The sequence below is a fragment of the Mustela lutreola genome, chromosome 9 (genome assembly GCF_030435805.1).
Source record: "Mustela lutreola isolate mMusLut2 chromosome 9, mMusLut2.pri, whole genome shotgun sequence".
Classification (NCBI taxonomy): domain Eukaryota; kingdom Metazoa; phylum Chordata; class Mammalia; order Carnivora; family Mustelidae; genus Mustela; species Mustela lutreola.
Genome location: NC_081298.1, coordinates 85085263 through 85113106, shown reverse-complemented (window position 1 = coordinate 85113106; position 27844 = coordinate 85085263). Strand labels below are relative to the sequence as shown.

The window sequence follows — 27844 nt, the reverse complement described above, 5'->3', positions numbered from 1 at the left end:
CTCACCAAAGTTGTTTAAAATAGTGACTGAGTGCCCACAGGATTGCTGGCATCAGGCTATAGAGAGAATATAGGCAGAACCCCATCCCTCAAAGGACTTTTTCTCAAGTGTGGGGCCCAGGCATGGAAGCACACAAGTCACAGAGGAACAGAGAGAGGCTGTAACACAGAGAATCATGTGCTTTGCCTCCATTTCCTTATTACATCTGCTCCCCTACCTCAAAGGATATAGTAAAAATCCAATGAAAGCACTTTGTGACAAATGCTATAAAAATATAAAGGGGTTGTTTTCAAAACGGGATGATTTTTTTAAGATTTTACTTATTTATTTGACAGAACACAAGCAGGGAGAAAGACAGGCAAAGGGAGAGGGAGAAACAGGCTTTCTGCAGAGTGGGGAGCCTGATGCGGGGCTCAGTCCCAGGACCCTGGAATCATGACCTGAGCCAAAGACAGATGCTTAGCCCACTGAGCCACCCAGACACCCCAGAAACCAAGATGATTCCAGTTTAAACAACTTATTTAGAATCCTTGATGAGCCATTTTTCAAATAATGCCAATATAAAGTAATTACTAATTATATCTACACACAAAGTAATAAAAGTCAGACTTGACTTTGCCATTATTATCATGGTAATTTCATTTGTGTGACTTTAGGTAAGTGACTTCTTCTCTAAGCCAATCTATAAAATGGAAATATTAAAATTGACCTCCAGGGTAGTTGTGAGAATTAAATGAAAGAAAATATGTTAACTGTTTAATATGGAGCAATAATGAAAAGTATACCTGATTTGAATTTTTTAAAGGAAAGCTATTTATTCCTTTTGAACTAGTTCACATCTAACATTTTCTCTTTCATTAAGCTATTTGTACAGATAGGGAATTTTTCATAATAAGTTTCACCCCATAACAATATCACAGTAATTCCAAATTTGTTTCTGTCTTATTGTAGTTGTAGGTTGGAGGATAGAAAAGATAATGAGTTGGATAAATTTGGTTGTCACCCTGCAGTCCTTGAGTAATTCAGTCTATTTTTATCCCACTTTGATGGCTCCAAATAATTATGGGATGATAGTTTTGCATGTCCTGTTTGAGGTTTATTTGGTCCCTTTGATTGTTGCCTTTGATAGTAGAAGAAATACTGATAAGGTCAGTTGGGGTGAAGAAAAAATGTATACTCAACTCAGGCCATAAGTTCCTCCTACTTCAGTGGCTGATCCGTAAAATGAGGTAAGGAATACAATTTTATTTTTATTTTTATTTTCTTTATTTAAATTCAATTAGCCAACATATGGTACATCATTAGTTTCAGATGTAGTATTCAGTAATTCATCAGTTGCATATAACACTGCAATTTTATTTTATTTATTTATTTTTTAAAGATTTTATTTATTCGATAGATCACAAGTAGGCAGAGAGGCAGGCAGAGAGAAAGGGGGAAGCAGGCTCCCTGCTGAGCAGAGAACCTGATGTGGGGCTCGATCCCAGGACCCTGAGATCATGACCCGAGCCGAAGGCAGCGGCTTAACCCACTGAGCCACCCAGGCGCCCCTGCAATTTTATTTTTAAACTTTTTTTCTATGGACTTTTTTTTAATTGAGGTATAGTTGACATACAATGTTATATTAGTTTCAGGCATACAGCATAGTGACTTAACAATTCTATACACATTAAGCTATGCTCACTAAGGTAAGTGTAGTTACAATACAACATTATTATAATATTATTGGTGGTATTCATCATGCTGTACTTTCCATCCCCATAACTTACTTATTTTATAACTGGAAGTTTGTAACTCTTAATCCCCATTACCCATCCCCCTAAACTCTTCCCCTCTGGCAGCCACCAGATTATTCTCTGTATTTATGATTCTGTTTCTGTTTGTTCATTTGTTTTGTTTTTTAGATTCCACATAAAAGTGAAGTCATATGGTATTTGTCCTTCTCTGATTTATTTCACTTAGCATAATACTCTCTAGGTCCATCCTTCTTATCCTGAACGACAAGATTTCATTCTTTTTTTTTTTAATTTTATTTATTTATTTGATAGAGATTATAAGTAGTCAGAGAGGCAGGCAGGGAGAGAAGAGGAAGCAGGCTCCCTGCTGAGCAGAGAGCCCAATGTGGGACTCCATCCCAGGACCCTGAGTCCATGACCTGAGCCGAAGGCAGAGACTTTAACCCACTGAGACACCCAAGCACCCCAATTTCATTCTTTTTTATGGCTGAGTAATATTCCATTAAATATAATCCTATATATGTATTACATCTTCTTTATCCATTTATCTATTGATGGACAGTTAGGTTGCTTCAGAGTCTTTGTTCATGCTGTTTCCTCTGCCTGGAATGCCCTTCTCCTTGAATGATTAGCATCCTTTTGATTCAGGTTTTGATTTATCTCCTTATTCATTTACTGAATGCCTGCTAAATTCCAGGCATGTTTTGGATGCTAAGGAGAGAGCAGTGAAGCAAAGATCCCTGCCCTCAGAAACCTCCCCTAATTACCCAAATGAAGCCCTCTTCCCTGTAATATCCTCCTTCCATCCTTGTTTGTGTCCCTTTTTAGTACTCACTACAGTTTGCAACTATTTTACTACTTTGCTTGTCTGCCTTCTCCCTCAACTGAAATACAAGCTCCATGATGGCTGGGGCCTCATCCATTTGCTATTGTATCCCCCATGCCTGGGATGTGGTAGGTCTCAATAGACACTAAATGAGGAATCATCAGCATCTGAAGAAATTTTACAATGACATCTGCTAAGAACTAAAGCTAAAGAAGATGTGAATTATGTTTAGTGCAGATTCAATATAGAAAATGAGTAGTTTAAAAAAATGAGTAATCTATAGCAAAGTCCTAGCTCATAATAAACGCCCATCAAGATAATATTTGAATATATAAATGAATGAATAAGTTTGAATTTATTGCCATAAGTCCCAAATGGGACATTTGTAATAACTTGAATACCGACCAATATTTTTTTTTCATCTCACCTGATTCTATCTCATTTAATGTTCAAATTCTTGGCCAAGGAGCCAGCAAGTGCAATAATTCCCTTTAATAAACACATAAATTTCTTTTCTTTTCTTTTTTTTTTTTTAAAGATTTTATTTATTTATTTGACAGAGAGAGATCACAGGTAGGTAGAGAGGCTGGCAGAGAGAGAGAGAGGGAAGCAGGCTCCCTGCTGAGCAGAGAGCCCGATGTGGGACTCGATCCCAGGACTCTGAGATCATGACCTGAGCTGAAGGCAGTGGCTTAACCTACTGAGCCACCCAGGCACCCAGTAAATTTATTTTCTATGGTACTTTTTTTTTTTTAGATTTTATTTTAAGGTTATCTCTACATCCAATGTGGGGCTGGAATTTACAACCCTGAGATCAAGAGTCACATGGTCCACCAACTGAGCTAGCCAGGTGTCCCTTCTATGTTTGTTTGTTTGTTAAGTAGGCTCTACTGGGTGATGGACACTGGGGAGGGTTTGTATTGTAATGAGCACTGATATTATATAAGACTGATGAATCACAGACCTGTACCCCTGAAGCCAATAATACATTATATGTTAATTAATTTAAATTTTTTTAAAAAGTAAAAAAAAGAAGAAAGTAGGCTGTATGCTTACTTACGTGTGGAGTCCAACTTAGGACTTGTACTCATGACCCTGAGGTCAAGACATGAGCTGAAATCAAGAGTAGGATGCTTAACTGACTGAGCCACCCAGGCGACCTGAAAATCACCATTTTACAGCTATCTTAGTGATAACTGATTCAGACTATATTCAAGGATACTAAGGCAATTGGGCAAAAGACTCGAGCACAGAATATTCACACAATCTTACTTTTATTCCACTGATCAGGTATTAATTAATTAGCACATATAAAGATCAAGAGATAAAAGAATCATCAAAGTTTTGTGGAAAACTAACCCCCACGTAAGAAAAGCAATGAATTTGCGGCACCTGGGTGGCTCAGTTGGTTAAACATCTGCCTTCAGCTCAGGTCCTGATCCCAGGGTCCTGGGATTGAGTCCTGTGTCTCTGCTAAATGGGGAGCTTGCTTCTCCCTCTCTCTATGCCTGCTGCTCTCCCTGCTTGTGTTCTCTCTCTTTTTCTTGCTCTGTCAAATAAGTAAAAATCTTTAAAAAAAAAAAAAAGGCACTGAATTCAACAAATGGAACTAAACTCTCAAGAGAGTTGATAAAGCAAATGAAAGGACTCTGGGTGAAGAAATGAAATTAGTATCTTTAGTGTGTTGTGAAAGGATTCTGCAACCACATCAAAGAGTCAGTTTGAAATCTAGGAAATTAAATTTTTGGTCTTTGAAATAAATCAATAGAAGGTTTATTAATAGAAGAGAGATGACTAAAGAATAAATTAATGAGTAGAAGGTAGAGGAGAAGGAATTCTCCTTCAGTGCATTTCAAAATAGATCTGAAAGTTTAAATATTCATATATAGAAACACTAGAAAAGAGAAAGGAGAGCATGTAGAGGAGAAAAAAAAGTAATGATAAAAGTAGATTGCTCTGAGTTTAAGAAAGATACAAGTCAGGGGCTAAGAGGATGGGCAAACTGGATGAAGGGGAATGGGAGAAACAGGTCTCCAATCATGGAATGAAAAAGTCTTGGTGATAAAAGGTACAGCATAGGGCATATAGTCAGTGGCATTATAACGATGTCGTATGGTGACAGATGGTAGCTACACTTGTGGTGAGCGTAGTATAAGGTATAGACTTGTCAAATCACTCTGTTGTACTCTTGAAACTAATGTAACATTGCATGTCAAACTATTTCAGTGAAAAAAAGAAAAGCTACAAATCTTCAAATTGAAAATGTTAACCAAGATGAATGAAATAGAACCAACACCTAGACTTGTCATAGTGAAATTTTAGAAAACTAAGAATAGAGATCAAATCCTAAAAGCTTCCCAAGGGGTAAACAGGTTAAGCTTAGAGGAATGCAAATCATGGCATCAGGTTTCTCAGGTTTCTCCTACAGATCTTTGTTGAAATAATTAGTTGGGAATGTACTTTATCAAAGTGAACAATGAATCCAAGAAAAAGGAAGATGTAGGATTGTGAAAGGGAGAGTGGGTAGGCTTGAGGTACAGTGTGTTCTGAGTTACTGCTAATTACCCTGTATCCAGAACCTCCAAGGCCACATCAAATAGGACACATTCCAATCCTAGATGATACTTGGGATTTTCATCACCAAAAAATTTCTCTTTTATAAAGATTATTGGGAATTTTGCTGGATGTAAAGGACTCTTCCAACTTAGAACGAAACTCGAATATGGCTTTACTCTATTGTTTCTTGTAGGATTAGAATTAAGGTCACGTTTGCTGTGAAAATAATTATTTGATATTGTACCCATCACTGTATTTTGCCATTTGTAAAAGTTTGCATTAAAAGGTTGTTCTTTTGGGACAACATAGGAAACGCTTTATTTCTTTTGGGTTGTTCTTTTGGGAGCCACTTTGGTGGCTCAGTGGGTTAAGCCTCTGCCTTCTGCTCAGGTCATGATCTCAGGGTCCTGGGATTGAGCCCTGTGTCAGCCTCTCTGCTCAGCGGGAAGCCTGTTTCTCCCTCTCTCTCTGCCTGCCTCTCTGCCTACTTGTGATCTCTCTCTCTGTCAATTAAATAAATAAAATCTTAAAAAAGAAAAAGGCTGTTCTTCTTAAGAGGCATATAAAGTTGGGAACTGGTATAGCAAAGTGTTCTGTGAAGTCAGACCTATCTGGGTTTGAATTACAACTCCGTGATTTCATCTTGAGTAAAACCCTTTCTGAACCTTGGTTTATTCACGTATAACAGTCATAAGATCTCCCTCTCACGTTTGTGTAAGTATTTAAGAAGTTAAAATATGTAAAGTAGTATAGTGTGCCAAGAATTTCAACCCTCGTTACACATTAGAATCATTGGTGGGGCTTTTAGAAACTATAGATATTCAAGCCTCGCCCCTAGAGATTTAGTTTCAGTAGGTTTCAGGTTGGTATATTTTACATTTTCAAAAACTTGAAGTGTAATTAATATGCAGTGTTATATTGGTCTCAGGTATATAATGATTTAATAATTGTATACATTCTATACATGCTCAGCGCTCATCACAATAAGTGTACTCTTAATTCTCTTTATCTCTTTATCTATCTCTTTATCTATTTCACTCATTCCCCCACTGGCAACCACCAGTTTGTTCTATGTATTGAAGAGTCTGGTTTTTTTTTGTTTTTTTTTTTTTAAAGATTTTATTTATTTATTTGACAGACAGAGATTACAAGTAAGCAGAGAGAGAGGAGGAAGCAGGCTCCCTGCTGAGCAGAAAGCCCGATGCGGGGCTCGATCCCAGGACGCCGGGATCACGACCCGAGCCGAAGGCAGAGGCTTTAACCCACTGAGCCACCCAGGCGCCCCGAAGAGTCTGTTTTTTAATCTCTTTTTTCTTTGTTTTCATAAATTCCACATATGAGTGAAGTTATATGGTATTTGTCTTTTTCTGTCTGACTTATTTCACTTAGCATAATACCCTTTAGGTCATATTGTTGCAAATGGCAAAATCTTATTCTTTTTTATGGCGAGGCAATATTCCATTTTATGTGTATACCACAACTTCTTTATTCATCTGTGGATGGATACTTGGATTCCTTCCATAACATGCCTATTGTAAATAATGCTGCAATAAACATAGGAATACTTCTATCTTTTTGAATTGACGTTTTCATTTTCCTTTGGTAAATACCTAGTAGTGGAATTACTGGATCATATGGTAATTCTATTTTTAATATTTTGAGCAATCTCCATGCCGTTTTCTATAGTGACTGCACCAATTTCATTCCCACGAACAGTGCACGAAGGGCCATTTTTTCCACATCCTTGTCAACACTTGTTATTTCTTGTCTTTTTGATTTTAGCTATTCTGAGAGGTACCAGCTGTTATCTCATTGTGGTTTTGATTTGCCTTTCCTTGGTAATTACTGATATTGAACATCTTATCATGTGTCTGTCAGTCATTTGTATGTCTTCTTTAGAAAAAAATATTTATTGAGGTCCTCTGCCCATTTTATTAATTGGATTTTTTTGGCATTGAGTTGTAGAAGTTCTTTATATATTTTGGATGTTAACCCTTTACAGATATATCATTTGCAAATATCTTCTCCAATTCAGTAAGATGCTTATTGTTTTGATGATGGTTTCCTTTGCTGGGCAGAAACTTCTTATTTTGATGTAGTCCCAATAGTTTAATTTTACTTTTATTTCCCTTGCCCTAAGGCCCATGTCCAAGAGACTACTGCCTATGTTTTCTTTGAGGAATTTTATGGCTTCAGGTCTCACATTTAGGTTTTTAATCCATTTTGAGTTTACTTTTTGTTTGCTAAATTTTAAAAGCTTCCTGAGTGATTCTAAAGTATTGACAAGGTTGAGAAAAATTGACAAGTACATATATGGCTCACATAAAGTAAGCACCTAATAAATGGTAACTTTTTAAAAAATTGGGGAAAATGTAATAGAAAGCTTCTAGACAGAGGTGGATTTAATTTGAAGCAAATTAGGCTTATGTTTCATGACCCTTACCAAGGACAGTCTCCTTCTAAGGCTTAGAGAGATCTCTGTGACAGGAAGAGAGTAGTCAGCAGCCTAAGCCCTGGGGAGAGCTACCCTACACAGGGCCACCTGCCTGTGCTACCTAATTCTCTTCCACTTCCCTATTTCTGTTTCTTCCAACTGCAGAAGGAACTTTTTTTTTTTTTTTTTTAAGATTTTATTTATGTGACACAGAGAGAATGAGAGCACAAGCAGGAAGAGTGGCAGAGAGAGAGAGAAGCAGGTTCCCCCACTGCTCAGGGAGCCTGATGCGGGGCTTGATCCCAGGACCCTGGAATCATTACTGAGCCCAAGGCAGGCAGACAGACTCTTAACCAACTGAGCCAATGAAGCACCCAGAAGGAACATTAGACAATAAGAATTAGCAATATTTCAGAACAAGGATAAAAATTATGTCTGTGGTAAGACCTCAATATACCCCACAAATAGGTAATTCTTGTTACTCTATTTTACTAGTGTTTAAACCAGCACCCAGAGATGATATGATCTGCCTCAAGTCCCAAATCAGCAAATAGTAGCAGTAGCAGCAGCACAGTAATAGTATCTGTGAGTCTTGTCTTACCTTGTGCCTAAGTACACAAATATATCTCTTGAGTGACTGTGCAGGTCTGTGCTGGCTAATCATGCATAAACTCCAGAGGATGGTATCATTGACCTTTCAAAATTTGCCCCATTCCTTGAGTAATTGATATGTCTTCATGCCTTACTAGCTTGTGACCTCAAAACAAGGCCATGTGCCTTAATATCCAGACCATAGCTCTGAGCCCAGGGAGCTGAGGAGTCTGTCTGTTCTTTTGCTGAATTTATATGCTCCTCCCCACCTCCCCCAAATCCAAGGAGTGCGTAGGAGCGCTTGTCATCTCCATCAGTCCCTCGCTTCCAAAGTGGCTTTCTCTAAGGCCCTGGGAGAAGCCCTCGCAGTACATTTAAATGGGTGTGTGTTTTTTAGAAGTTTTATTTTAATTGCAATAATTTCAGACTTCTGTCTATTTCTACTACGACTTTTGCTCCTTTATTCTCTCCCTGTCTAGGGTAGTATTGGAGTGGCTGTGGGCCTTTTTATAGGATCTGGCTAAGAGGAGAGTGAATACTATATATGTCGTACCTCCTTTTTTTTTTTTTTTTTTTTTAAGAACAAGTTAACTTGGAAATATGCTGTTTTTTACACCTTTAATGTCAGATATTGACATACAATAGAGGGCTTATATTTAAAGTGTATAATTTGATATGTTTTGACTCATGTATAGCCTGAGAAACCATCACCAAATCAAGATGATGAACAGACCCATCAACCTTAAAAGGTTTCCTCATGCCTCTTTCTAATTCCTCCCCCTTGTTCTCACTCCCATTCTTAACCACTGATTTCTGTCAGTTTAGTTTGCATTTTCTATAACTTTCTATAAATGGAATCATATAGTATACTCCTTTTTTCTGGCTTTGTTTGCTCAACATAGTTATTTTGGGATTCATGCATGCTGTGTGTATCAATAGTTTGTTCCTTTTTATTAGTTATATTCCATTTTATGAATATGCTGAAATTTCCTTATCCATTCTACTGTTGAGACATTTGGATTTTTTCTAGTGTAGGGGTAATTACAAATCTGTGAAAATTTAAATATAATTCTTTGTACCTTCATCTCTCTTGGTTTATCTGGAAGGAGAATGGCTGGGTCAGATGGTAGTTTTATAGTTAATTTTTAAGAAATTGCTAAGTCTTCCGAAGTGATTATATCATTTTGCATTCCCACTAGCAATGTATGGAAGTTCTAGTTGATCTGTATTCTTGCTGATTCTTAGTGTGGTCAGTCTTATATTTTAGCCATTCTAATAAGGGTAGCAGAATTTCACCGTGATTTTAATTGACATTTCCCTAATAGCTAATGATGTAGATCTTCATTGTGTTTGACATCTTTATATTTTCTCAGTGAAGTGTCTTTTCAGATATTTTCACACTTAAAAAAATTTTTTGTGGTGTTTGTTTCCTTATTATTGAGTTTTGAGAGTTCTTTATATATTCTGAATATTCCCAGATGTGGTCAGGCTCCATATGGCCAAAATGAAGCAATCAGTATGGATGACAGAGTATTTCCAAAGCTGATTACTATGTCTTGAATAATGCCACTGTGGGACACCCCCTACCATTACCTGCAATGTAGTTCATGCAGCACTGGGCCAAAATTCCCAATGTGGGAAAAATACTCCCTGTGTTTTTCCTCTACTCTCACACTAATGCCACACTTCACTTCACTTCAGACATCAGATGTGTGGATTTCCCACACATCAGGCAATTCTCTGACACCAGCTGGGTGTTCCACAACTTAACTCAATTCCGACACTATCTACTTGGAGTTAATATCAGATCCCGCATGTTAAGGTTTCAGTCCCACAAGATTGCCTACCCCCACTTCGGATGCCGATCTCAAGTCCCAAGTGGTCATCTGTACTTTTGACTGACCATCTGTAAATCTCATGTCACACTCCTTGGGTTTGATAATTTGCTACAGAGACTCACAGAACTCAGGAAAAAGCTAAATTACCTTTACCAGTTTTTATAAAAAGCTATGATAAAGGATACAAAGTGGCATCAGATGGAAGAGATGCCTAAGGCAAGCTATAGGGAGTAGGGCTCAGAGCTTTCAAGTCCTTGCCAGGTGCCACCCTCCCCAGAACCTCCATCCTCCATCTGCAGTGTGTTCAGCAAGCTGGAAAATCCCTGGAACTCATATTTTTGGTTTTATGGAGGTACCATCACGTATGGATGGTTAATCAACACCTCAATTTTTAGCCTCCTCTTCCTGGAGTGTATGGGATGCAACTGAAAGTTCTAAAGTTTCTAACCATGGCATGGTCTTTCTGGTGACCAGCCCCAACCTGGAGCCCACCAATCATTGACTCCTGAGTACAAAAGATACTCTATCACTTAGGAAATTACAAGGGTTTTTAGGAGCTCTGTGCTAGGAACTGGGGACAGAGGTTGATATATACATTTTCTATTATTTCACATACTCCAAGTCCTTTTCACAGCTTTTCATCTGGCATAGGGGAAAGAGAAGTTCAGACATGCAGGTTATCCTGCCTATTGTGTAGTCTTAAAATCTCCCATTAACAAATACCTTAATAAAAATACCAATATGTCTTGCAAAAACAAATACCTCTTGCAAGAACCATCACTTTTAGGGACATTCCAGTCTACATAAGCATTTAGAAAAACAACGGAGAAAAACAGCTCTCTTACTCTGAAAGCATGTAGTCCTGCTAATAATACTCCCAATTTGTATCCCTAAATGAAAGGCTTAACATTTTAAGTTTTCAAATGCTTTACAATAGCCTGCACATGTCTTCACAGTTGTCTTCAAGAGCAGCTGATGGATTCCTGTTTGTCGTTTACATTTTGCAGGTTACATTTTCATCTCTACTTCTAGAGACAGAATATTTGTAATAAATATCACCTCTTCCATATCTCAAACCACTGAACTTCCTTATCCACTTGACACTGAAATGCCTGTAAACATGTGTGTGTACATGTACACAAATGTATATACTACTTTATATATATGTATATGAGTTGTGAATGTTCCATATAGAAAAGTATATAGGGGCACCTGGGTGGCTCAGTGGGTTAAAGCCTCTGCCTTCTGCTCAGGTCATGATCTCAGGGTGCTGGGATCGAGCCCCTCATCGGCCTCCCTGCTCAGCGGGGAGCCTGCTTCCCTTCCTCTCTGCCTGCCTCTCTGCCTACTTGTGATCTTTCTCTGTCAAATGAATGAAATCTTTAAAAAAAAAAAAAAAAGTATGTTATTTGCAACTTTCCCTTCTAAAGAACTTCTGTTGGGAAGTCTCTGGATCAATGAATAAGTATTTTGGAGGATTCTAATGGTCCTAAATGTGTGAGCTGGTATCTAGCCATTTTGAAACACTGATAGAGGAGTAAGGGAGTTACCCTAAATGGGGCTAAGCAGTGGGTGGCAGAATATTCTTTCCATCCTAAACTTTTCCTTGCTACTATAGCCTTTACCTGTGCAAAAACAAAGGTTTTACAGAGGGGCATAGAATAGGAACATTTACTGCAGAATTTTTGAAAGACTTTGGAAACTAAACCAAGTCAACCAAAGGAACTTTTAAAATCCCAGTTGTTTGCAGAACATTTATTATAGGATCAAAAAGCATTATACCCCTCAACATTCTCTGACTACCTTGTCATATTCAATATAGCACTGTCATCATCTTCGTAATCATTATCACATAAGCGTTGGTTTTGTTTATTAGCATTGACCAGTTACCGAACTACATGCTTTATACATTTATCTTTCAGTAACTTGGAACAGCCCTATGTGTTAGATATTATTATCCCTTTTCACAGATTAAAAAGCAGAAGCATGGAGAAATAATTTCCCCGCAGTCACAAACTAATGAGTGAAGTTAAAAATCAAACACAGATCCATTTAAACAGAGTCATGCTCATAATAAGCTTACCATACTCACCCCTTCACTCAATAATTGATCTTTGTAGAAGCAGATTTGCCATGAACTAGTGAAGCTTAAGTTCAGACCCATGAGTTGCACAAACCCCTTCCAAAGCCTTGGGCGTGGGGGTCCCTAATGATGTGTCCACATGGCCATGTGCCTTTGTAAAACAAGCTATCGGTTAAGATGCTTTTCCTTCCATTCAGTTCCTCCTCCATCACACTTTCCCTTACATCAGAGGGCATTGGAATTTGCTGTGGACATTCTAATACTGAACTGGAAATTTGGGGATACATTTAGTTTGGGTTTTGTGTGATATTTTATGTAGTTCACAATCACTTATGTACAGTCAAACAGTTGCTATCTATGTCGGTATAGGAATGGCTTTTAGTAATATTCTAATCACTGATGGTGCCAACTCACAGGGTGTTATGACATTTAAACTAAAAGAGTTAACTAGCAGTGAGGGAACCAAAGAAAATGGAATTAGAATGAAAATTATATTTTTGACATCTTAAACTAGTATAAGAATTCATAAATCTTTTTTTTTTTTAAGATTTTATTTATTTATTTGACAGACAGAGATCACAAGTAGGCAGACAGGCAGGCAGAGAAAGAGGAGGAAGCAGGCTCCCTGCTGAGCAGAGAGCCCGACGCGGGGCTCGATCCCAGAACCCTGAGATCATGACCTGAGCCGAAGGCAGAGGTCCAACCCACTGAGCCACCCAGGTGCCCCAAGAATTCATAAATCTTAAAATTAAGCTCCTTACTATTAGAATTAATGATTAAACCATTAATGAAGTTGCGTACAGTATAATCTCTCATACATTTTAGAGAGATTTTTATTAAGTGGTTTATATAAATGAGCATCATTTTTCTGAGTAATGTGCTTATAAGAAGCAGCTCATTCCCCGGGTGGTGCCTGATGAAGCATAAATTTGATGAGAAAGAACCCTGGCATATGATCATATGTGATGTGTGATGAATTTGTAACATTGGCCCTCCCAGTTTAAACTGTCAGATGAGCAGTGAGAAACCTATCTGGCACATATTTAAGGAGGCATTTGTCAAACGAATGAGCAAATGAATGAGTGAATAAATCATTAAATTTGTAGGGTTTACATATCATTTGATTTACATGATCAAGACCCCCTGGTTCAGAGAGGCTGAGTGTGATTTACTTACTAACATTCAGTGGCAGGGTGAGGTAAGGACTCAGGTTTCCTAACTCTCAATCCTATGTTGTTGTTGTTGTTGTTTTTTAAGATTTTACTTATTCATTAGAGAGAGAGCACAGGTGGAAGGGAGAGGCAGAAGGAGAGGGAGAAGTGGGTTCCCCACTGAGCAGGGACCAGATGCACCCGATCCCAGGACCTGGAGATCATGATCTGAGCCGAAGGCAGATGCTTAATAACTGAGCCACCCAGGTACTCCTCAATTTTATGTTCTTTAATAAGATTTCAGATTGTGAAAATTTTCTAGAAGGCTTTAAAAAATCTCTACTAATTTCAACAACTAAAAGTACCTCTTTTATATCTTAGAGATATTATTGTCCTATGGAAAAGAATTCTTCCTTAGAAAATACAAGAAATTAGGTAGTGGTTGTTTTAAATATTCCCTCATGTTGTCTGACCTGGTTCTGATAAACAAATGCCAAAAGAGTCTTGGGGGGACATTTTATTTTATTTTATTTTAAAGATTTTATTTATTTGAGAGAGAGTACAAGCAGGGGGAGTGGCAGGTAGAAGGAGAGGGAGAAGCGGGCTCCCCAGGGAGCCTGACACAGGGCTCAATCCCAGGACCCTGGGATCATGATCTAATCTAAAGGCAGACGTTTAACTGACTGAGCCACCCAGGTGCCCCCTTTTACTTTATTTTATTTTATTTTTTAAAATGGGGGGCCCTTTAGATCAAGGGTTTTCAAACTGAGGGTCTTGACCTATTAGTGGTTAGTGAAATCAATTTAGGGGCTGAATTTTTTCACTAGAATAAAGAAGAAAATTCAGATTGTATTGCCACATGTTAAGAGACTAGTATAGAGACTAGTTTGTATGCAGCCGGTCACAATATAATTTTGTTTGTTTTGTTTTGTTTACTGTGGATCACGGTCAAAATTGAAAACTAGGAGTGGTGACCCAACTGCCTAGAACAGAATAAGAATGTAACATCAGTGAGTCACCTGGGTGGCTCAGTTGGTTAAGTGTCTCTCTTTAGCTCAGGTCATAATCCCAGGGTCCTGGGATCAAGTCCTGATTAGGGCTCCTTGCTCAGCCGAGAGCCTGCTTCTCCCTCTGTCTGTCACTCCCCCTGCTTGTGCTCTCTCACAAATAAATAAATTTTCTTTCTTTCTTTCTTTTTTTTAAGATTACTTATTTATTATTTGAAAGAGAATGAGATCACAAGCAGGCGGGTTGGGGAAGGGAGAAGCAAACTCACCGGTGAGCAGGAAGCCCAATGCAGGACTCCATCCCAGGATCCTGAGATCATGAGCTGGGATCATAACCTGAGCTGAAAGCAGACACGTCACTAACTGAGCCACTCAGGCTCCCCACTCTGACAAATAAATAAATTTTAAAAATCCTAAAATATATATATATATATATAACATCAGCATAATATGTATTTGGGGGGAATAAGCCTGGGGACATGAATTTAATTATTTGGGGTTGAAGAGAAGAGGAGGGAGGAAGACTGCCATAGTTAGGCCAGCCCTTAAGCTCAGAGCCCTTGGGGTATGGTTGGAGGTCAAGGCCTGGAGGTCTTTACATAGTTGGTTGGAGACTTAGGACCCTGGGAAGTCTCTCATTGGGTCTAGATTCAGCCTGAGCTTGGGCCTCTAATGAAATCTGATATGGACAGGTTTGCAAGGGGCCTGTTTGGAACAGAGATCTTACTGTGCTTGGGGGACAATCAAGGTTGTTGACTTTAAAGTTGGTGGAGCTCCAATTATAAGTATAGTTGGAGACCTGGGGGGCTCAGTCAGTTAGGTGTTTGCCTTCAGCTCAGGTCACGATCTCAGGGTCCTGGGATCAAGTCCCATGTCAGGCCCCTTACTCAGCAAGGAGTCTGCTTCTCCCTTTCCCTCTGGCCTTCCCCACTGCTTGTGCTCACTTGCTCTCTCTTTCTCTCCCTCTGTCTGAAATAAATCTTTAGAAGAAAAAAAAAAAAGCACTGTTGGTTTTATTCAGTGCTAGATTCTGAAGGAGTGGCATTAAGGGTTGTGTCTACGGATTTGTGGAGGATTCTATAGGCAATGGAGTGGAGGTAGGCAAGGATGATGCAATGGGTTTAGGAAGTTATCACTATTACCTATTTTTCTTCAGACTGCTTACTTAGTACACAGAACAGTTATATATTTAAAATATTGTGCTTTTGAGAATAATATCCAAGAAGAAAAATGATTATAGAAATGCTATACCCGCCTTTTTATTAGCATATTCCTAGTGAAACTTTTTCCATTCCTTTATTTTTTCCCTTTTTTTTGACATGTTGTTTTAAGTGTGTCTCTTATAAATAGGAGATAGTTATTTTTATTTAATTAAAAAATATCAAAATGTAAAACAGTGATTAGAAGGGTGACTACCTGTCAAGATTCAAATATCTTAAAGAAGCAATTATAATAATTTAATATGGTAATTATAGGGGCACCTGGCTGGCTCAGTCGGTAGAGCATGCAACTCTTAATCTCAGGGATGTGAGTTTGAGCCCCATGTTGGATGTAGAGATTAGTTGTTGTTTTTTTAAGATTTTATTTATTTATTAGAAAGAGAGAGAGAGAGAGCATGCATGCATGCATGCACACAGCGGGAGGGACAGGCAGAGGGAGAAGAAGGCTGAGCAGGGAGCCTGGTGTGAGACTGGATCCCAGGGCCCTGGAATCCTGACCTGAGTTGAAAGCAGATGCTTAACTGACTGAGCCACCCAGCCATCCTGGGTGTAGAGATTACTTAAAAATAAAATCTTTTAAAATAAGTAAATAGGGGCGCCTGGGTGGCTCAGTGGGTTAAGCCGCTGCCTTCGACTCAGGTCATGATCTCAGGGTCCTGGGATCGAGTCCCGCATCGGGCTCTCTGCTCAGCAGGGAGCCTGCTTCCTTCTCTCTCTCTCTCTCTCTCTCTCTCTGCCTGCCTCTCAGTGTACTTGTGATTTCTCTCTGTCAAATAAATAAATAAAAAAAAAAAATAAATAAAATCTTAAAATAAGTAAATAGATAAAATTCTTAATTATATAACTGGAAGAGTTAAAACAAATAATTCACCCACTAGTTTGAAATACAATTTGGAAATCTGAATCTATAAAATTATAATTACTATGTAATAAGTGACCGCAAAAGAAAGAAAGGTGGGAGCAAATGGTATTATCAGGTCTTATTAAACCAATTGCAGATTATTAGGGATTTGATATCTACCAATATAACTGAGAAGAAAAAAAATAAATTATCAGGTCTTATTAAACCAATTGCAGATTATTAGGGATTTGATATCTACCAATATAACTGAGAAGAAAAAAAATAAATTAAAAATATAAAAAGTATGGCTATTGTATTTATAGAAAAATACAGTTTTATGATTCCACTCTCAAGAATGCAAAGAGGGGCCCCTGGGTGGCTCAGTGGGTTAAGCCTCTGTCTTTGGCTCAGGTCCATGATCTCAGCGTGCTGGGATAGAGCCCCACATCAGGCTCTCTGCTCAGCAGGGAGCCTGTTTCCCCCTCTCTCTCTGCCTGCCTCTCTGCCTACTTGTGATCTCTCTCTCTCTGTCAAATAAATAAATATAATCTTAAAAAAGAAAAAAGAATTCAAAGAATTGAGGATAGTTTTGTTGTTACTGTTTTTACTTGTTTTATCCAGTAGCAGGATGGATTTGGGTTGAAATATTGTGCTCTTTTACCTGATCCACTTTGTCATGTTGTGAAGAAGGCTGGCTAAGGATCAGAACCAGGAAAGTCACCTGGCCCACACTGGCATCGAACATGTGCGATTATATGCATCAGATAACTTGGAGCACCTGGGAAGCTCAGTTGGTCATGGTCCTAGGATTAAGCCTTGCATCGGGCTCCCTGCTCGATGGGGTGTCTGCTTCTCCCACTCCCTCTGTGTGCTTGCTCTCTCTATCTCGTTCTCTCTCTCAAATAAATAAATCTTAAAAAAAAAAAAAACCCAAGCATCAGATAACTCTTTAATATATTTAAAATATCTTATTATGCGCACTGCCGTAAGTCCAGCAGCTACATTTTCTGTTCTGATTATCTTTTCAGAGGGTAAATTTCTTCTCTGTTTCAGTGTTAACAGAAAGTGGATTAAAACTAGAATGTCAGTGTGGTTAAAAATGGACCAATCCAATGGGGCCAACAGATTCCATAAGGATTCATTTTCAAACCCATGCTAAGGCAAAACCTAACTCATAATAGTCCTATTTCCAGGTAAAACAAAAATACCTTGTGGGCTCTAGTAACCTAACTTAAACAGTAGCATTTACTAGTATATCAAATGTCCCCTGCAATAGTCATGGATAATTAGTATAAGGCAGTAATTGTGCCCATGTATGGAAACACCAAGATAATATCTGAATAAAGTGGTAATTATATCAGCAAGGATTTAAAAGATAACTCTATCAGAAGTCATGTCATCAAACTTATTGAGAAATGATTATTTTGAGGCTGAATGATACTCAGAGGTTTAATTCTCTCTACTTTTGTGTATCTTTGAAATTTTCCATTAAAGAAGTGATAAGCAAACAACAAAAGTGTGGAAAATCCTAAATCACTTTTTTACTTCTGTGAAAGTAAAAATAAAGTTTTAAGTGATAGGTTCTAGAAAAAGCAAATACTACAATGAGTTTAAGTGACCTTTACAAAAAATCAAATTCATAGTCATTAAAATTTTGCATTGATTTTTGTGTGTATATGTGTGGGCTTCAGTGCTCATAATATATGTGGCAAGTTTGAGTAAAATATTTTTATAAAATGTATGTCACAGTATAAATGTCAGATATTATTTATTTTGAAAATTACCAGTGGCCAATGTCACTGAAGCTGATAGATAGAGGGCAGCATGGTCTTGTCATTTTAGCAACACGTGCTAAGAGATGGGCTGTGATCCCAGTTTTGCTTACTAAAGAAACAGACCAATCTAATCATTATTTAAATGACACATAATAAGGGTTCAACACGGTGCTGGAACAGTATGATAAAATGGGTATGGCATAATGATAGGTCTGGAGTCATACTTGGGCTAGAATCCTGGCTTGGCCACTTATAGCCACGTGATCATGGGCAAATTAATTTAAATTTATTAGACCAGGCTCAGTTTCCTCTTTTCTAAACAATAATAGCTAACTGAGAGGGTTGTTGTAAGGATAAAATGAGATACAGCTCATTAAGTAATTAGAACAGTGTCTGGCATATAGTATGTACAATAAATGGTGGTGGTTATTATTATCTGCCCCATTGACTATGATATATTCTCTCCATAGTGGTAAGTAGAATGTGGAAATATCCACAGTAGTAAGTGGAATATACAAATAGAAATATTTTTCAATTGCTCTAGGCGTTCTGAGATAGACCATGTATGCAGACAGCCTAGCTCTTGACAGGAGCGGCATTATTCAAATGCAGGTTCTTTGTGTCAGCCTATCAGGCATCTGTACTTTGGGGTATCTTAACATCTAGGTGCCTGCAGCTTCCTGAGGCTTGCATTTTGAGGAATCAGCCACGTAGGAAGCAGGGCTCTTAAAACTTGTTCCACCCTCTAATTTTGCACTTGCTATCTCCACAGCTGGATTGATCTTCTAGGCACCCTCAATTCCAACTGATCTGGATCCAGGTCTGCCCCTGGTGCCATGACAATTGCCCAGAGTTCCCAAAGCCACATGTCACCACTACTATCTTACCCCTCAGATCAGATCACCTCTTGCATGCCATTGTCTGGATGCAGTTTAGCTGCTCTCCCTGGGCTCAGATGTTAAGACTTTATACACCTCTCTAGCTAAGAGAGGCTCCACCTTTTCAATCAGTTGCTTTCGTACTGCTGCCTTATCCCAGACTCTGTTTCCCATCCACCTCAACCCTCCTAGCATGCTGCAAGACATGAATAAGTACCTATCTTATAGAAGATAGTCACTAAATATTTGTTGAATTAATGATGTTCATGTTAATGATGGGAATGGGAGGATATTCAGCTGGTATGGGCATGAGTATGAGTAATTCTATAAGTAATTGTGTATCTAATACTTAGCATTCGACCTTATCTTGATGTCTTTCCTGTCATTTTGATTTTTGAATCTCCTTCTCTGGTATATTCCTGGGAAAGCACATGAAAACAGCAGTCCTTGATAACCATTTATTTGTGCCCTTTATATATATATATTTTTTTCATTAAACTTTTGTTCTAATGGGTCTCAAACTTCATTGTTTTAAGACTTTATTAATTTACTTGGAGAGAGAGCAAGCACAAGCACGGGGGCAGCAGGCATGGGGAAAAGCAGGCTCCCTGCTGAGTGGCAGCACAGTGCAGGACTTGATCCCCGGACCCTGGGATCATGACTCAAGCCAAAGGCAGACATTTAATCAACTGAACCACCCAGGCTTCTGTGACAGATTTTTGGTCAAGTTGTTTCCATTAAAAAGCACTGATTTTAAAAACTAATAACTTAAAACTCTCTCTCTCTCTCTCTCTCTCTCACACACACACACACACAAATGGTCCACAAAACATTCCCCTTTCCTTCTGAAGGTTTTGCAATGCATTTTTATTATTAACCAGTCTTTACTATTAAACATAAATGGCCAATTGACATAAACAGTTCTGAGACTGTTCTTCCACCACCAAGTAAGACTGGGGTGGCAGGTATTGGGGATAATACTTATTTAGTCTTCTGAGCTTTCTGGGCATACTTGGTGACTTGCCAGCTCCAGCTACTTTCTTGTCCACTGCTTTGATAACACGCACAGCAAGCATCTATCTGTCTCATGTCACAAACAGCAAAATGGCCCAGAGGAGGATAGTCAGAGAAGTTCTCAACACACATAGGCTTGCCAGGAACCATATCAGCAATGGCAGCGTCACCAGATTTAAAGAACTTGGGACCATCTTCCAGCTTTTTTCCAGAACGACAATCTATCTTCTCCTTCAGCTCAGCAAACTTGCAAGCAGTGTGGGCTGTGTTACAATTCAGCACAGGTACGTATCCAGCACTGATTTGGCCTGGATGGTTCAGGATAATCACCTGAGCCATGAAGCCAGCTGCTTCAATGGGTGGTTCATTTTTGCCATGATGAACATCTTTGACAGATGTATTCTTTTTTTTTTTTTTTAAAGATTTTATTTATTTATTTGACAGAGAGAAATCACAAGTACACTGAGAGGCAGGCAGAGAGAGAGAGAAGGAAGCAGGCTCCCCGCCGAGCAGAGAGCCCGATGCGGGACTCAATCCCAGGACCCTGAGATCATGACCTGAGCCGAAGGCAGCGGCTTAACCCACTGAGCCACCCAGGCGCCCCTGACAGATGTATTCTTGACACTGGAGCCCACTTTGTTCACAGGAAGAGCCTCACTCAAAGCATTATACATTTCAACAGACTTTACTGTAACATTGACTGCTGCAAAGGTGACCACCATTGCCAGGTTTAAGAATACTAGTCTCCACTCGAACCACAGGCACAGTACCAATACCACCAACTTTGTAGATGTCCTGGAGAGGCAGATGCAAGGGCTTGTCAGTTGGACGAGTTGGAGGCAAAATGCAATCCAGAGCTTGAAGCAGTGTGGTTCCACTGCCATTCCCATTTACTCGTGACTTCCCATACTTTTAACCAAGGCATGTTAGCACTTGGCTCCAGCATGTTGTCACCATTCCAACCAGGAATTGGCACAAATTCTACTGCGTCAGGGTTATAGCCAATTTTCTTAATGAAGGTGCTGGCTTCCTTAATGATTTCCTTGTATCTCTTCTGGCTGTAGGGTGGCTCAATGGAATCCATTTTGTTAACACCAACAATTAGTTGTTTTACACCCAGTGTGTAAGCCAGAAGGTCATGCTCATGGGTCTGCCCATTCTTGGAGCTACCTTCTTCAAATTCACAAACACCAGCAGCAATAATCAAGACAACACAGTCACCCTGAGATGTGCCTAATATCATGTTTTTGATAAAGTCTCCATAGCCTAGGGCATCAGTGATGGTCAAATAATACTTGCTGGTCTCATATTTCTAAAAGGAGATATCAGTGGTGATATCTCGTTCACGTTCATCTTTCAGTTTATTCTAAAACCAAGCATATTTCAAGGAGTCCTTTCCCATCTCAGCATACTCCTTCTCAAGTTTTTCAGTAGTTCTTTTGTCAGTCCCACCACATTTGTAGATCAAATGACCAGTAGTGGTAGACTTGCCCTAATCTATGTGTCCAATGATGATGATGTTGATGTGAGTCTTTTCCCTTCCCATTTTGGTTTATATTGAGCGGTGGTTTTCATAACACCTGTGTTCTGGTGGCAAACCCATTGCAAAAAAATCTGTGCCATTTATATTTGAGTCAGTTTTGCCCCACAATGGTGATTTCAGCCTTCAATGTCTCAAACTTCTCAAAGCTCTGGTCACTCCCTTCTATCGTGGGTGATAGCAAACCTACCCCTACGCGACAGAGGAAATAGAAGCCCCATTTTCCCAATATAAAACATAAGACTACTTCCCTCCTTCCTGTTGTTACAACAGAGAGCCTATTATTGCTCTTTAAAGTTAATCCCTCTTTGTTTAGATTCCATCCCTTCCTCGAAGGAAGATTACACTGTCAGTTATCCTTTTCTTTTCTTGTATGTTCAAACTTTCTTTCTCCTGATTAGACCCTTCTTATCAAGTTTTAAATACATTCAAGTCATCCCCATTTTTTTAAAAGGTCACTCAATCCCACATCCCCCTTCCAACTGTCATTGTATAATCTCCTTCCCTTGTGGACACACTTTCTCAACATATGATTTGTACATGCTGTGTAGCTGCTATGGGTGCCTTCTCAATATCCATCTCCCCTGCTTTCTACAGAAACTGATTCTGTTAAGAATGATAATGAGTCAAACTAAAGAGCTACATTTCCCAGCTGCCCTTATCACTAGGAGTAACCGTATGACACAGTTCTGGCCAATGATAAGTAAGTTGAAGTCAGCTGAGGATTTGCAAAAAATGTTTGTTTTCCTGGTATTAGGTACCAGACCTTTCCCCTTGATGTTTGTTTCTTCTGTCTCTCTGAAACACTGGCTTGAGATTTAGGAGCCATCTTGCATGCACAATGGGAAAAAAACCACATACTAAGGATGACAGAGCATAAAGAAGGACTCTAGGACATTGGTGACATCATGGAATCACTGCCCCAGTCTTAACTGTCTTCCTCCATCATTCTTGTTATGTGAGGAAAAGAACCCTATTTAGTTAAGCTACTGTCATCAGGATCCATTACATGTGACCAAATGCAATTCTTAATCTATAATTCTCCCTACATTTTCTCACCTTCTCCTTATTCTCAAATCATTCCATTCTGGCTTCTGGCCCATCATTCCACTGGGCTCACCAATGACCTGCATGTTGTGAAATCCAGGGGATATTTTCAGTTCTCATATTTCTTAACCTCTCAGCAGCATTTGACTCTTGTCCATGGCCTCCTCTTTGGAAACACTGTCTTCCCATGGTTTCCATGACCAATACTCTCTGAGTTTGTTCCTTCACTTGGAGCTGCTCCCTCTCTGTTTCCTTTGTGGATTCCTCTTCCTCTTCTAGCCACACTCAGTCTCTCAGCCTCCAAGACAGACCATGGCCTTAGTTACATGCTCTTCCCTCTGTTACAAATGCTCTCCTCTCCTTCCTTTTGCCAGCTTAGTCTTCCTTAATCCTTCAGTTCTCCATCCATTCTTTGCTTGCACAGGGAGCTTCCTCTGACCTCCTTGTGAGGTCATATTTCCCCATTGTATATTCCTTCATAGCTCTTACATAGTTACAACCTCACCGTTTTTAGTGTGACTCTTTGAGTAAGCTGCCTCCCTCAGAATGTAGGCTCCATGAAGACAGGGATGATCTACTTTTGCTCATCATTGTATCCTGAGAATGCAAAATGTTCCCCAACACATAATATGTGTTCAATAATTAGTTCCTGGATGCATAAATGGGTGAATATATAGTTACATGGTGATTTATTTGCCTACCTGTTTATCATCATCTTCTTCCAGCTCCATGAGAGAAGGAAGCTTATCTATTTTGTTCACAACCACATATGCATTACCTAACACATACTACATGGCACATAGTAGGAAACACAATACATTTTTAATGAATTAAAGAATGAAAGAATAGGGTACCAAGAGAGACATTCCAATAGTTCCTTCCCTAAGATGTCAGTGTTTGGATATTATTTTACTATCTTTTTTTTTAAAAAACATTTTTTATGAATTAATTTTTCTTTTTTTTTAAGATTATATTTATTTATTTGACAGAGAGAGATCACAAGTAGGCAGAGAAGCAGGCAGGGAGAGAGAGAGAGGGAAGCAGGCTCTCTGCTCAGCAGAGAGCCTGATGCAGGACTTAATCCCAGGACCCTGAGATCATGACCTGAGCTGAAGGCAGAGGCTCAACCCACTGAGCCACCCAGGTGTCCTATTTTACTATCTTTTTATAAAGTTTCTGGTTACAATAGAGTACCAGATACCTTTATTGTCTCTAGAGAAGAGTCTTTTGGAAAAAGACTGCTATCTGCTACATTGTTCTCCTTACAATATGTCATGTCTAAAATATGTTGTCTATAAAGATCTTGAATCTCTACACTTCCCCTTTTCATTGCCACCACCCTAGTCAAGCTCACATATTTCCCCTGGAGTGAATTGGACCACACACCTTTCTCTAAGCATGATTTATTAAATTATATATAAACTTGGATGATTCAGAGTTTTGACTGTACCTCAGAACCAAGGACCATATCTGTTTATGTTACCTCCAAAGAAACCTAAGTACATATGGCATATACATAATTTTTTATTTTATTGTGGCAGAGAAATATTTCTGTTCTGGATTTGAAAAATATTTCATTTATTAAGGAAAAGAAGCATTTTTAAACTAGCAACAAATCTTTGTTTTCAAATGACCAAACTGAAAACATTTTTAAAAAGCCAATAACCTTTTAAATCCTCCTACCTTCCTGCCCCATGAATTCTTAGTCATTGAGGTACCTGAGATGCTCAGTGAGGTTGACAAGAAGAGTAATTTATGTAACTGTGACAGATTTGAGGATGCCCCCATCCTTGTAGCCAGCATATCTGGATCCTGCCCTTCCACGGAGGCCGAGCCACCTGTCTTTCTTCCTCGATAGATCTTCCTTTCACTCACTCATAGCTGTGCCACCTTGACTTATCTTATCTGTCTAATAAACATATGTTTGATATATCCCTTCTCTCCATATCCATGCCTGGGAAGGATGCAACCCATATCTTACACATTGTTGTATCCTCAGGACCTAGTACAAAGTCTTGTTGATACAATGATACAATATGCTGATGCTTATTTTCTTTTTGCTAATAAGATTTACCGAGCACCTACAACTGTGCCAGACACTATGTTAATGCTCAGTAGGTACTATTACTGTTCCCTTTTCACTGATGGGAATTTAAGTAACTTGCACAAGTGTTGTAGCTAGTGAGTAACAGACCCAGGGCTCAAACCCAGATTATCAGATTCCAGAGCTGGTGCCGTTAACCACTAAGCAATCCTGCCCTTCATGCATATTCATAGGTTACATACTCCAGCCAGGCTGCATTTGCTCCCAACTTTCAGAAGGCAGTAAGTGAGACTAGCTTTGCTTACAACTGATCAGGAGCATTTCAAGTTGTTTTCAAATGAAGTTATAAGTCTGCAGATAATTAAGAAAGAAACCATATTTGGAAACAGCAGGAAGGGGTGATGTATAGAGGCCCATTTTGACATTTTGAAGTGCATTTAAATACATAGCTCAGGGCTATAAAAGTCCCTGCACTGAGATTCCAGAAGTATTAAAAATAAAATTGCCTTATTAATTTTTTAGAGAATTGTAAATGACAACCTTTCATCTCTGGGGAAATCTTTCCCTAGAGCTCAAAGCCTCCTGGTGTCTAGGATGAATAAGTTGGCCTCCATCCTTGTCATGTATCCATTCTCTGTCCCAGAGGGTCAAAGAAAACCATCTCATTTTAAAATGTAAGCATTATTTGTTGAAGGTTCTAGCCAGTTAAACTGGAAGCAGGAAAATCCACTTCATGTGGCATGAGAATAGAAAGCATTTCGCTGCAGTCCAGCATAATGAGGGAAGACTAGCCAAGGTTATTATTAAGGTTTAGTCTCCTCATCTAGTTGATAAGGACAATTAATACTCTTCCTGTCAAGAAAAAAAAGCTTTATGAAGTCTTGACCATTGATACTTTTACCAGCTTGCCCTTTTGTGTTTTGAGTGAGAGGCTCTATTTCATGAACAACTGAGTTTCCTTGAAAGCTCCAGAGAATCCAACAGTTGCAGAAAAGTCTAGGAGTAAGATAACCCAGAGACTTGAACCTGCAGCAAAATGGAGTTTCTTCAAATTAGGCATTAGAAGCAGCAGATAAAAGCAACTGGCAACTGGAGATATCCTTGTTATTCTCTGGGCTACAGTCATGCTGGCAGAAGCTATAACTAAACTTACTTGTGAGTTCTCCAAAGGGAGTGACTGTGTTGCACCAGGGTCATTTTTCATAACATACTACTTCGCAAATAAGTTCCTAGGACCTTGTAATATACTTGACTTCTGAACCTCAATAGAAGTATTAAAATGTCAGCATGTCTATTACATATCCCAACTATAAAAAATATGAGTTTAACTGTTCCCTGGAAATAGAAACTCCAATAATAGTTATGACTTATTAGAGTCTTCATTTTGAAAGACTTAAAGCCTCCAGGAGGTATTTATCCAAAATTAGCATCCAGTAACAACACCTTGGGATATCCCTGTTTTGGCAGCATCTGTAGCCAGATCTGGTTACAGTTAATAAACTAATGCTGGAGCTGCTGACCTTAGGAAGACAACTTCTGTCTAACAGTAGGTCCATATTCTGGTCAATAAGAAATTTACTTGCTCAGTTAAATTGGCTTGAGGCCTGTTCTGTTTGCTCCAATATCTGGCCAGCATTGTAGCCTCTTCACAGAGACTTAATAGAGTTTTTATCTCTTCTATCTCTTCTTCACATAATTTGCTCTGTAATTGATGGAGCATTACATTTCCTGAAAGAAATATTGTTTTGTGGCTGAATACATACCATTCACTAATTTATTAATTAATCCAATATGTATTGAATACCTCCTATGTGTCAAGTACTTGGCAGATCATGGAGATACAAAAATTAATGATGAGGAATCTCTACTAGTAACTCAACTCAGTAGCCCAGTAATTGCTTGAGGGATCCAGATCTTTCTATCTATATTTTATCCAGGCAGCCTAATCTACAAAGCCCAGTTCAGGTCTTATCCTCTCATTCATTCATTTAGGAAAACTTTGTTAGTTTCCCCAAACCGTGAGGCACTGGAGTGAAAAAGATGAGGAGAATAAGTCTCCAGATCACCGGGAGCTTCCAACTTTATAGAGAGGTAAGCGATGTAGACAGGACCAGATTATTGAAGATGTTTCAAGCCAGACTAATCAAGGAATATAGGTTTTATCTTTTAGCAGTGAGGAGCTTTGTGGCGTTATAAAGGAAAACAGAAGCATGGTTAAATTTACATTTTAGAAAAATCAGTTTGACAATTCCAAGGAAGAGTGGCCAGAAGGAAGGAAATCAGAGGGAGGAGAAATCAAATTCCAAAGTAGTTGAAGAAATAGAAATAACAAGATTTTAATAACATATTGAATGTGAAGACTGAGGGAGAGGATGAATTCTAGAAAGACTTCTAAGAGATTTCTGTTCTGAGTGGCATTAGCAGCAGGAGAAAGAGAATAAAGTTAGTAGAAAAATGAGTTCAATTTTCCATGTATTTTGGGTGCCTGGGTGGCTCAATTGGTTAAGAGTCTGATTCTTAATTTTGGTTCAGGTCATGATCTCAGGGTCATGAGATGGAGGCCTGCTTTGGACCGTGAGCTGAATAGGGAGTCTCTCCCTTTCCCACTGCCCCTCCCACTGCTCATGCTCTTTCTCTCTCTTTCTCAAATAAATAAATCTTTACAAAAATTTTATTTGTAATGTGTTTTGTTGCAGGTGCCTTTGGAACATCCATGTGTCAACATAAAGTTTGCTGTTGTAAATGTTTGTCTGAAACTGAAGCTGTTGTAAATGTTTGTCTGAAACTCATGAAAGAGGTAAGGATTCAGACTCATCAACTTGTAGATTGTAACGGAAACATAATTACAAATGATATTGCCAGTTCTGTAGCCATCCCATATTACTCCCTAGTCTCAAATGTCTTGTACTCATCCATTCATTTTTTAATTTATTTATTACTCATTAATTCATTCTTTCCCTTGGTTGACTAATGTGGAAGAATCTCCAATATCATACTCCTGGTGACATTAAAGATTCTGGTGTACACAGATAAATAATCTGTAATTCCCTACCCTAAAGGTAACCTGGCTGTTGATTATAAACTAATTCTCTAATTCTTTTGTGTGTCTTATTCTCTAAGAAGAAGATAAACTCTCAAAGTAAGACACTCCCTTAAGCTCCTTAAAAAAATCCGCGTAAAGACCTAGTACAAGTTCTGCTCTTTGTAGATGCTTAATGTGAACCTTGAGTGATAGATTACTTATTTAAAAACATGGATCATTT

General features: G+C 38.8%; 1 long non-coding RNA gene across 1 annotated transcript in view; it reads left to right on the top strand.

Moving 5' to 3' along the window:
- Positions 1-27844, top strand: part of LOC131840179 (uncharacterized) — a 57187-nt gene that overhangs the window by 12383 nt on the left and 16960 nt on the right. The window contains exon 3 of the long non-coding RNA XR_009357242.1: positions 27278-27378. This is a non-coding gene — a long non-coding RNA (uncharacterized LOC131840179). The remainder of the gene's footprint in view (positions 1-27277; positions 27379-27844) is intronic.